Raw genomic sequence first — 9,939 nt, 5'->3', positions numbered from 1 at the left:
GCCTATCACGGACGAGGCGGGGCTTTGTTACACTGGACGGCCTCCAACTGACTGCGTGAAACAGCGGGAGATCAGGTATGCAGATCGGCACAGTGAGGCATGCAATGGGCACAGTGAGGCTGCAAATGGGCAAAGTGAGGCTGCAAATGGGCAAAGTGATGCTACAAATGGGCACAGTGAGGCATGCAATGAGCACAGGGAGGCATGCAATTGGCACAGTGAGGCTGCAAATGGGCACAATGATGCTGTAAATGGGCACAGTGAGGCATGCAATTGGCACAGTGAGGCTGCAAATTGACACAGTGAGGGCATGCAAATGGGCACAGTGAGGCATGCAAATGGGCACAGTGAGGCTGTAAATGGGCACAGTGAAGCTGAAAATGGGCACAATGAGGCTGCAAATGGGCACAGTGAAGCTGAAAATGGTCATTGTTGACCCTCTTTTCCACTTATAGTAGCTGCTGCACTTCCCACCCTAGGCTTATACTCGAGTCAATAAGTTTTCCCATTTTTGTGGTAAAATTAGGTGCCTCGGCTTATATTCGGGTCGGCTTATACTCAAGTATATAGTAAGTCTGTTGTTTTTCAAATGAATAAGCTGTCCTGCAAATGTATCAGTTACACACATGAGAGAAACTAAAAAACACAGAGGTGCTTAATAATGATCAACTTTTTTATCGGTGTATACCGCGCACTATTTTGCCCTGAAAATCAGGGCAAAATCGTGGGTGCGCGGTATACGCCGATACCCGCTTTCCCGCCACGAGTTTGAATACTGCGCCGGCATATACCGAGCGCAGTACACTCGTGTATCTTCGGGCAGTCTCGGCGCCTCTCGCGCTGACGTCCTGAGCATACAGGCCGTCAGCGCGAGAGTTGCCGAGCCTGCCCGACGATACACGAGTGTACTGCGTTAGGTATATGTCAGCGCAGTATTCAAACTCGGCGCGGGAAACGAGCGGGGAGGACGCGAGGACGCCGCAGAAGGATGCCGGACCCGACGAAGAGGACCCCCGGAAGCCGCAGAAGGACCCGTACCCGACGAAGAGGACCCCCGGAAGCCGCAGAAGGACCCGTACCCGACGAAGAGGACACCCGAAGCCGCAGACGGATGCCAGACCAGACGAGGACGCCGATGGATGCTGCGCAAGACACCAAAACTGTAAGTACAAAAAACTTTTTTTCCACAGGATTCGGGGCAACTTTAGGGGTGCGCGGTATACGCGGGAGCGCGTTATACCGCGATAAATACGGTATTTATATATTTATTTAAAACCTTTATCCCAAAATGATTTTTTTTTTGTTGTAACTGCTTTTAAAGTATTAGATGTAACACAGGTTTCCCGTTGCATCAGAGGGGGCGGGGTCACCAGCACGTCACTGGGGAAGGCTGGGTTTCCCCTTGTGTCAGAGGGGGACAGGGTCACGTGATGGATGGCCCCGCCCTCAGCTACATAAGAGCTGTCACTGGCTCCCGCCGCATCATTCCCGCGATGTCTTCGGTGGAGACAGGATGCGCTGCGCTACAGACATATCATCGTTGGATCCTGGACCTGGATGAAGAAGAGATCATCTCATCGCTGGACCCCGGAGAGGAGATCACCCATTGCAGGATACTGACAGTGTTGTAGAGGAGACCGAGAGTGGATTACCACCGCTGGAATTTTTAATAAAGGACTTTCCCAACGGTGTCTTTGTGTTTTTTTACAATTTGTTACACTTTCTTTGTGAAATGGTAGGGGTACAATGTACCCCTTTACCAATTCACATGGGGGGGATCTGGGGGTCCCCTTTGTTAAAGGAGTCTTCCAGATTCTGATAAGCCCCCCACCCGCAGACCCACACAACCGCCAGGCGAGGGTTGTGGGGATGAGGCCCTAGTCCCCCATCAACATGGGAACATGGTGCTTTGAGGGGTCACAGACCTCCAAAGCATCCTCCCCATGTTGAGGGCATGTGGTCTGTTACGGTTCAGGAGGGGGGCGATCTCTCGTCCCCCCCCCCTCTTTTCCTGCGGCCTTTCAGGTTGCATGCTCGTATAAAGGTTCTGGTATGGATTTTTGGGGGGAACTCCACGCCATTTTTTTTTAAATTTGGGGTGGAGTTCCCCTTAAAATCCATACCAGACCTGAAGGGTCTATTATGGATATTTGGGGGGAACCCCACGTCATTTTTTTTTAATTTGACGCAGGGTTCGCCTTAATATCCATACCAGACCTGAAGGGCCTGGTAATTGAATTTCAGGGGACCCCCATGCATTTTTTTTTTATCAATGACTTTTCTCTGTATTGCCGGGAGCCGACAATTCATTATAGCCGTGGTTTTAAATTACTTTTTTTCCCTTCAGAAATTACATTTTGTGCAGGGACAGTTCTAAGCACGGGAAAGAAGCGCTACTTCACAGGCATACTATACACACCCCCCCCCCCCAGGTATGAAATTTAAAGGAATATTTCACTTTTATTGTTTCAATTTAAGCATTATTAAAATCACTGCTTCCGAAAAAATGGCAGTTTTAAAAACTTTTTTTTGCATTGATACATGTCCCCTGGGGCAGGACCCAGGTCCCCAAACACTTTTTAGGATAATAACTTGCATTTTAGCCTTTAAAATTAGCTCTTTAGATTTCAAACGTTCGAGTCCCATAGACTTTAACAGGGTTCTAAAGTTCACACAAACTTTTGGTCTGTTCGCTGTTCGGCTCATCCCTAGTGACAGTCCCAGATGAATAGAGTTCAATTAGCAGTGCTTTTCTTATTTCAATTTTTTTTCCCTTTAAACGTGTGTCTCGTATCCTGCAGTTTTTCCACCTTCACCCTTGTGGATTTCAGTTAATTGTGCAGTGACTGCCACCACCTTTCACCACTGCGCTCACCTCCAGTTTAGTCCTGTTTCCAGGTCAAAAAATCGCCTTCCCCTGCTGGGGTTAATTCCAGGCTCCTCAGCTGTGCAATCTCTTTCCACTCTCCTCACTGAGCTGGCTTTATCTGGAGTTCCTTTCCTCCATGTCCCCTCAGTATAAAAGACACACCCCCATTGTGAAGTATATACAGTGGGGCTCGAAAGTTTGGGCACCCCAGGTAAAAATGTGTATTAATGTGCATAACGAAGCCAAGGAAAGATGGAAAAATCTCCAAAAGGCATCAAATTACAGATTAGACATTCCTATAATATGTCAAAAAAAAGTTAGATTTTATTTCCATCATTTACACTTTCAAAATTACAAAAAAAACAAAAAATGGGGTCTGCAAAAGTTTGGGCACCCTGCAGAGTTAATAACTTGTACTGCCCCCTTTGGCAAGTATCACAGCTTGTAAACACTTTGTGTAGCCAGCCAAGAGTCGTTCAATTCTTGTTTGAGGTATCTTTGCCCATTCTTCCTTACAAAAGTCTTCCAGTTCTTTGAGATTTCTGGGCTGTCTGTCACGCACTGCTCTTTTAAGGTCTATCCATAGATTTTCAATTATGTTGAGGTCAGGAGATTGGGAAAGCCATGGCAAAACCTTCAGTTTACGCCTCTTGATGTAATCCCCCGTAGATTTTGAGGTGTGTTTAGGATCATTATCCATTTGTAGAAGCCATCCTCTCTTTAACTTCAGCTTTTTCACAGATGGCATCAAGTTACCATCCAAAATTTGCTGAAATTGTATTGAATCCATTTTTCCTTCTACTCGTGAAATGTTCCCTGTGCCACTGGCTGCAATACAACCCCAAAGCATGATTGATCCACCCCCATGCTTAACAGTTGGACAGAGGTGTTTTTCATTAAATTCTGCGCCCTTTCTTCTCCAAACGTACCTTTGCTCATTCCGGCCAAAAAGTTATATTTTAACCTCATCGGTCCACAGAACTTGTTTCCAAAATGCATCAGGCTTGTCTATATGTTCATTTGCAAAGTTCAAACGCTGATTTTTGTGGTGAGGACGTAGAAGAGGTTTTCATCTGATGACTCTTCCATGAAGACCATATTTGTACAAGTGTCTCTTTATAGTGGAATAGTGTACCACAACTCCAGTGTCTGCCAGATCTTTCTGGAGGGATCGTGCAGTCAAACGTGGGTTTTGAATTGCTTTTCTCACAATCCTGCAAGCTGTTCTGTCTGATATTTTTCTTGGTCTTCCAGATCTTGCTTTAACTTCCACTGTTCTTGATGACTGCTATTTCTTAATTACATTCCGAACACAGGATATTGACATCTGAAAACGCTTTGCTATCTTCTTATAGCCTTCTCCAGCTTTGTGAGCGTCAACTATTTTCAGTTTCAGTTTTCTAGACAACTGCTTAGATTGCTGGGGCAAGGTCAGATGAGTCTGGGCATTTAAAACCTTTGAGATTGACATCACCTGGTCTTCCCAGACGATGATTGAGAACAATCCATGACACTGGCAGGTCTCGGCTTTGCAAAGGGGGCAGTGCATGCTATAAATTCTGCAGGGTGCCCAAACTTTTGCAGACGCCATTTTTTTGTTTTCTGTAATTTTGAAAGTGTAAATGATGGAAATAAAATCTAACTTTTTTTTATGCCTTTTGGAGATTTTTCCATCTTTCCTTGGCTTCAATATGCACATTAATACACATTTTTACCTGGAGTGCCCAAACTTTCGATCCCCACTGTAAAGGTTTCACATTTATTGCATAATATCCACCTATATTCAAACTTGAGACAGTGCCCTTTAAAAGATCCTCCGACGGGGCAGCAGTTCCCGTAAGCTCTTCTATGTTCCACAAACACAGTACTCTGTCACCCGACTCCTCCCACATGTGCCGTCACGATCACGTGACTTCCTCAGGGGTTCAGAGAAAGTTTGTGTAGCACTACACCCGAATGAGCTGAGCTGTTGGTTTGTTTTGGGTCTACGCTCTGGTTGCCAACCCCTGAAATTGGCTCAAAACCCTCCCTTGGCACAACTGGAATAGTGGGAATTGGGAACCCCAATAGTTTGTTGGAGGGCGCAATATCCCAACACACCACAATAAATTATGTAAATTAAATGTTACCTTGAGTGGTATAGATCTCACAGGATGACAGAAAGACCGTACACAAATTCCAGCTTAACAAATGTAACCCTTTACTTGAAAGAATAAAGCGAGAGAAACACAGGTAAAACAATAAAAGACAGCTTGCAGAGCCTTGCAAGGATCAGAACAGAAATGACAAATAAGTAAACTTTAATTTATAATGGCTATGCAGACCTGTGTAAGCACGCAGCAAGGGGATTCCCTCCATAAAATATCTATACTGAGGTACCTCCTTGCCAGGCCTCACCCAGCTCTCACTAGTAACAATACTCACAGTGTAATAGAACCAATTACTTGATCGAGTATGAGAGTAAATATCAACAATATTCAACAACTAAATAGGTAGTCTTTTAGTAATATGACTAACCAACGTGGTTTGGCGAGCCAGGCCAATTCTCAATATAAATGATCTTAACAGTTCGTGCACGTATGCGTTGGCATGCGTTGGTGCGCAAAGAGAAAAAAAAAACAATTTGTAATCCAAGGGGAAAAATAGTAACTGGTGGAAATTCCCTGAACAGTCAAACCACAGTGATGAATATCAACAATCCACCCTCCTGCAAGGCAGTCAATATGCTTGGGCAGTTGCCCGTCTCACCCGATCAGTTCAGGTCTTGTCCTACAGAGTCACTCCTCCATGATCTCCGATCGCAATCCTTCTTGAAGACAGCCTCCGGTTCTCAGACAAGTCGCAGGGGTACTGGAGTCCCATCCATTCACTCCGTCAGAGGTTCTGTCTCTCTCAATGGCGCTTCGTCCGGGCGTAGATAGGCCGCAATTCCAGCCTAGACTTCCGGGAAGACACCTCGCACAGGTTTATTATTATTGAATATTTTTTGTTAAGCATTAAATCACATAGGTATCAAAACGCTACCCGGCGACGGGACCAGGTGCCATTCGCCGTACATACAATAACAACAGAGCCCAGAGAAGAAAAAGAACCCCTGTGACCCCATCAGTTTCCACCCCCTGTCGCACAGCCATCTACCCAGCCTCAGTCCACAGAAGGGTTTTCAGTCCCTTCCGGAACTGGAGCAGGTTTGAGGTCTGCCTGAGAGCCAACGGCAGGAGGTTCCACTCTCTAGTTCCCAACCTCGAGAATGCTCTGCCCCCCACTTTTTTAATCTAAACTTTGGGACCTCCAGGTGGAATTGATTGACCGCTCTCAATGAACGGCCAGTCAGATGTCTAGTCAATTTCGCCTGGAGGTAAGTAGGACCTAATTTATTGAACGCCTTAAAAACTAAGATTAAAACCTTGAATGTGATCCGCTGCCCCACAGGCAGCCAATGAAGAGCTTCTTGGTGCCCAGAGGTCGGGCAGTGGCCTCTCAGATTGAGGGCTAACCTTACCGCTTGATTCTGGACTTTCTGTAGGCGTTTGATCTGGTAGTGAGGTAAACCAGCCAGCAGCCCGTTACAGTAGTCCAGATGCGGAAGGATGAGAGCGCGCACCACAACGATCCTGGCCTGATCAGTCAGATAGGGCAGAAAGTGGTGAAGCAGCCGCATTTTAAAGTGGCAAGTTTTGACCACCTGGTCCACACGTGGTCCCAGGGTTAGGCCCTCATCAATGTGGACACCCAGCGTCCTCACCGTAGATGCAGATTTTGGGAACTCCCCACCTTCGTCGGGCCATGATAACACCCCTGTTGTCCCCCTGAGTTGAAGAGGCGGTCCAGAGAGAGCGTGCCAAACACGTCCTCTCCCTTAAATTACCTCTCCCAGCAGGCCGTGCGGGGAGCAAAACACTCTGGGATTGTACCGTTGCTCTCTGGGTAATGTAGTCTATAACAAGCCAGGGCAAATGGAGTCTCTTCTCTCCCTGCACTAAATTTTCCAACATTTTCTGCAGTATCTGGACAAAAGTAAGCAGCAGGTGGTTATAACACAATTCGGCCACATGAGGGAGCTGAGATCATTCCTGATCAGCACATGGTAGTCTGTTATATCACATGAAAAAGGTGATATCCCACTACATTTGTTACTGCGTTATGAAAGTAGATTTGTGATTTGAAAGTAAGGTTTTGGTTTAAAAAAAATTATTGAATTGGACACAGTCCTCATATAGCAAGGGGTGGGATCCCTCCTGGCATCTCTGAAACTAGCTGGGCCCTATGCCTGGCTCTTTTGGCTATAGAGTTTCAAATTAATAGATGCCCCACAATCACTGATCCTTGTTTCTAAGGGGGAGTGTTACTCACTGTACAGCTTGCTGGGGTGCCTGCTCTTCACCAGCCTTAAGAATGCCAGTAGCCAGTCACCTCAACCACACATCCAGCCAGAGGCAGCACCCCCCTCCACCCGGGGGGCCCTTCAGGCTCAGCACTCCATTAGTTCATCTCCATCTCTGCACATGACTCCCTGCATCTCAGGCCCCAGCAGTATTTATCTGGTGCCCACCCCATCAAGCTCTCAGCTTGGAATTGGCTACAATACTGCTAACCAGGGGCTCTCTTCCCTGTCAGTCAGTCTCTGGGGAAACGCTGTAGATTTCTACCCAGGCTGCTGAGGGGGACACAGCAAAGCCTGCCCACCTGGGTCTGCCCTGCCTACCAAAAAGAAAAAGATGAACTATTTACAGACATTAGTACTAGGGTTGTCCCAATACAGATACTAGTATCGGTGCCTATACCAAGAATTGTACTCCTGCAAATGGTGCTGATGACTAGTCTGATACCGATCATTCCTGAGTCTCCCCTGTATCCTCCTCTGGCTCCCCTCTGTGTCCTTCTCTGTGGGCTCCTCCGAACCCTCCCCCCCCCCCCGTTTTTCAGGGTGAAAGGAGCCAGTAAATCTGTAATTTACCGGCTCCCAGGTTGAGAACCACTGTCCCGAGCCTCCAAACAAAAGGAAGATCAGTATACAGTTAAAATATCAATAACCAAATCATACATGGTACAGTAATTTATGATTATGCATGGCTAATGAACATTGAACTGAAACCAAGAAATTAAAATGGAACTAAACTAAGCATTTTGAGGATTTGCTATCTTATAGGCAACATCTATTGATTGTAATTGTGCTCAAGCAGTAACATTAAAAATGACCTTTCCTCCAAAAAAGAAGTTCATGTTTCTCCTGTACCAAGGTGCTCCAGTTCTCTGGCCTGATACCTGTATACAGTATTTGCAGTGCAAGACCAATTAGACACTGTTGTCTTGGACTGCTAATTGCCAGGTTAGGAGTAGGGAGGAGCTCAGGTACAGTATGTCCGGGTCCTAGTCTGACCCTATCTGGACTATCATACCAGGAAAGAAGCTGTCGAGAGTGCCCCACCTATAATAAGCGGCTGGCCAGTATCTCTTGTTTTTTTACTTTCTAATAAAAGTATTATGCAACAAAAAGAAAAAAACGCCTCACGTATTTCCCACCCTGCAGCTGCATGTATACATGCACCTTGTACTCTATGGCCGCGATTCAGATATATTGTCGTATCTTTGAGCGGGCGTAACATTGAGAGGCAAGTACTGTATTCAGAAAGCACTTGCTCCCAAAGTTACGTCGGCGCATCGTAAATGGGCCGGCGTAAGCCCGCGTAATTCAAAGTAGCAAGGCAGTGGGCGTGTTGTATTATAATGAAGCGTGACCCCATGTAAATGCATGGCCGATCGAACGGCGCATGCGCGCGCATGCTCAAAGTCATGTCGCAAATACTCCCTAAGATACGTCGGCTCAATGCTTTGTCGACGTGAACGTAACATACGCCCAGCCCCATTCACGTACGACTTACCCAAACAACGTAAAATACGACGCTGTTTTCCGTCCATACCTTAACATGACTTACCCCTTGCTTTATGAGGTGTAAAGTTACGCCGGACGTACGCCTTACGTAAACGACGTAGCTAAATCCGACGGGCGCAAGTACGTTTCTGAATCGGCGTATCTGGGTCATTTGCATATTCGACACGTAAATCTATGGAAGCACCCCCAGCGGCCAGCGTAAATATGCACCCAAGACACGACGGCGTAAGAGACTTACGTCGGTCGTATCTTGGCCAAATTCAGGCGTAACTGCCTATATAAATCAGCGCATAGATACGACGGCGCTCGTTTGGACTTAGGACGGCGTATCTGGAGATACGCCGTCGTAAGTCCTTTCTGAATCCGGGCCAATATGTGTGGCTGTGGGGTGGGGAATGCCTCATCCGCTTATGATTGGTGGGGCACCTGTAACAGCTTCCTGGCAGGATAGCTCAGGTGGGTTCAGAGTAGGATCTGAAAACACCTGAGTTCATCCCTAATTAAGACCCATTCAGGCCAAAGTGACTAGTTCTCCATCCACTTACCCTTTTCCCACCCAACCAACTGACACTCAACTTCCACACTTCTCCATCTCTCCTTTTCATTTGACATTTTTCATTTGAAGAACATTCATTTCATTTTCTAACCGTTAAAAGGGTCAAATCAAGAATCATTTTCACCCTCAGTGACAAGCAAGTTTGAAGAAGCAGGATAGAGAATTTTTCTCGAACAAAGAAATTTCTAACAGTGAATGTTCTTGAAAGACCATTCATTCAAAAAAAATGTAATAACATTTTTACGTGTTTTCGAATAATATTGTAAAAAAATCCAACGTAAAAACACGCATGCTCTGAAGCAATGCTAACCATAGAACAACATTAGCAGAAGTTGCCCAAAGGGTGGCACTAAAGAGCTGAAAAAAACACGTAGTTTTGTGTATGTTAGCCAACAAAGATTTGAAGTTCACGGCCAACGCCCTTCGGACAAAATTCCACGGCTTTGTCCACGGAAAATCCGATCATGTGTACGAGGCTTTAGTGCTCTGGATTGAGACAAGAGGGTTATGCTTTGTTCATTTGTCATGTCTGAGGTTTACAACCACTTTAACCCTGTGCAGGCTCTGACTTCACCCATGCGGAGCTCACACAGGGTTGGGACTCCAAGTTGTAATTTTCAG

This window comes from Rana temporaria, chromosome 1, assembly GCF_905171775.1.
Source record: "Rana temporaria chromosome 1, aRanTem1.1, whole genome shotgun sequence".
In the NCBI taxonomy this organism is placed as follows: domain Eukaryota; kingdom Metazoa; phylum Chordata; class Amphibia; order Anura; family Ranidae; genus Rana; species Rana temporaria.
The sequence above is the reverse complement of the archived record's forward strand: the minus strand, read 5'-3'. Positions refer to the sequence as shown.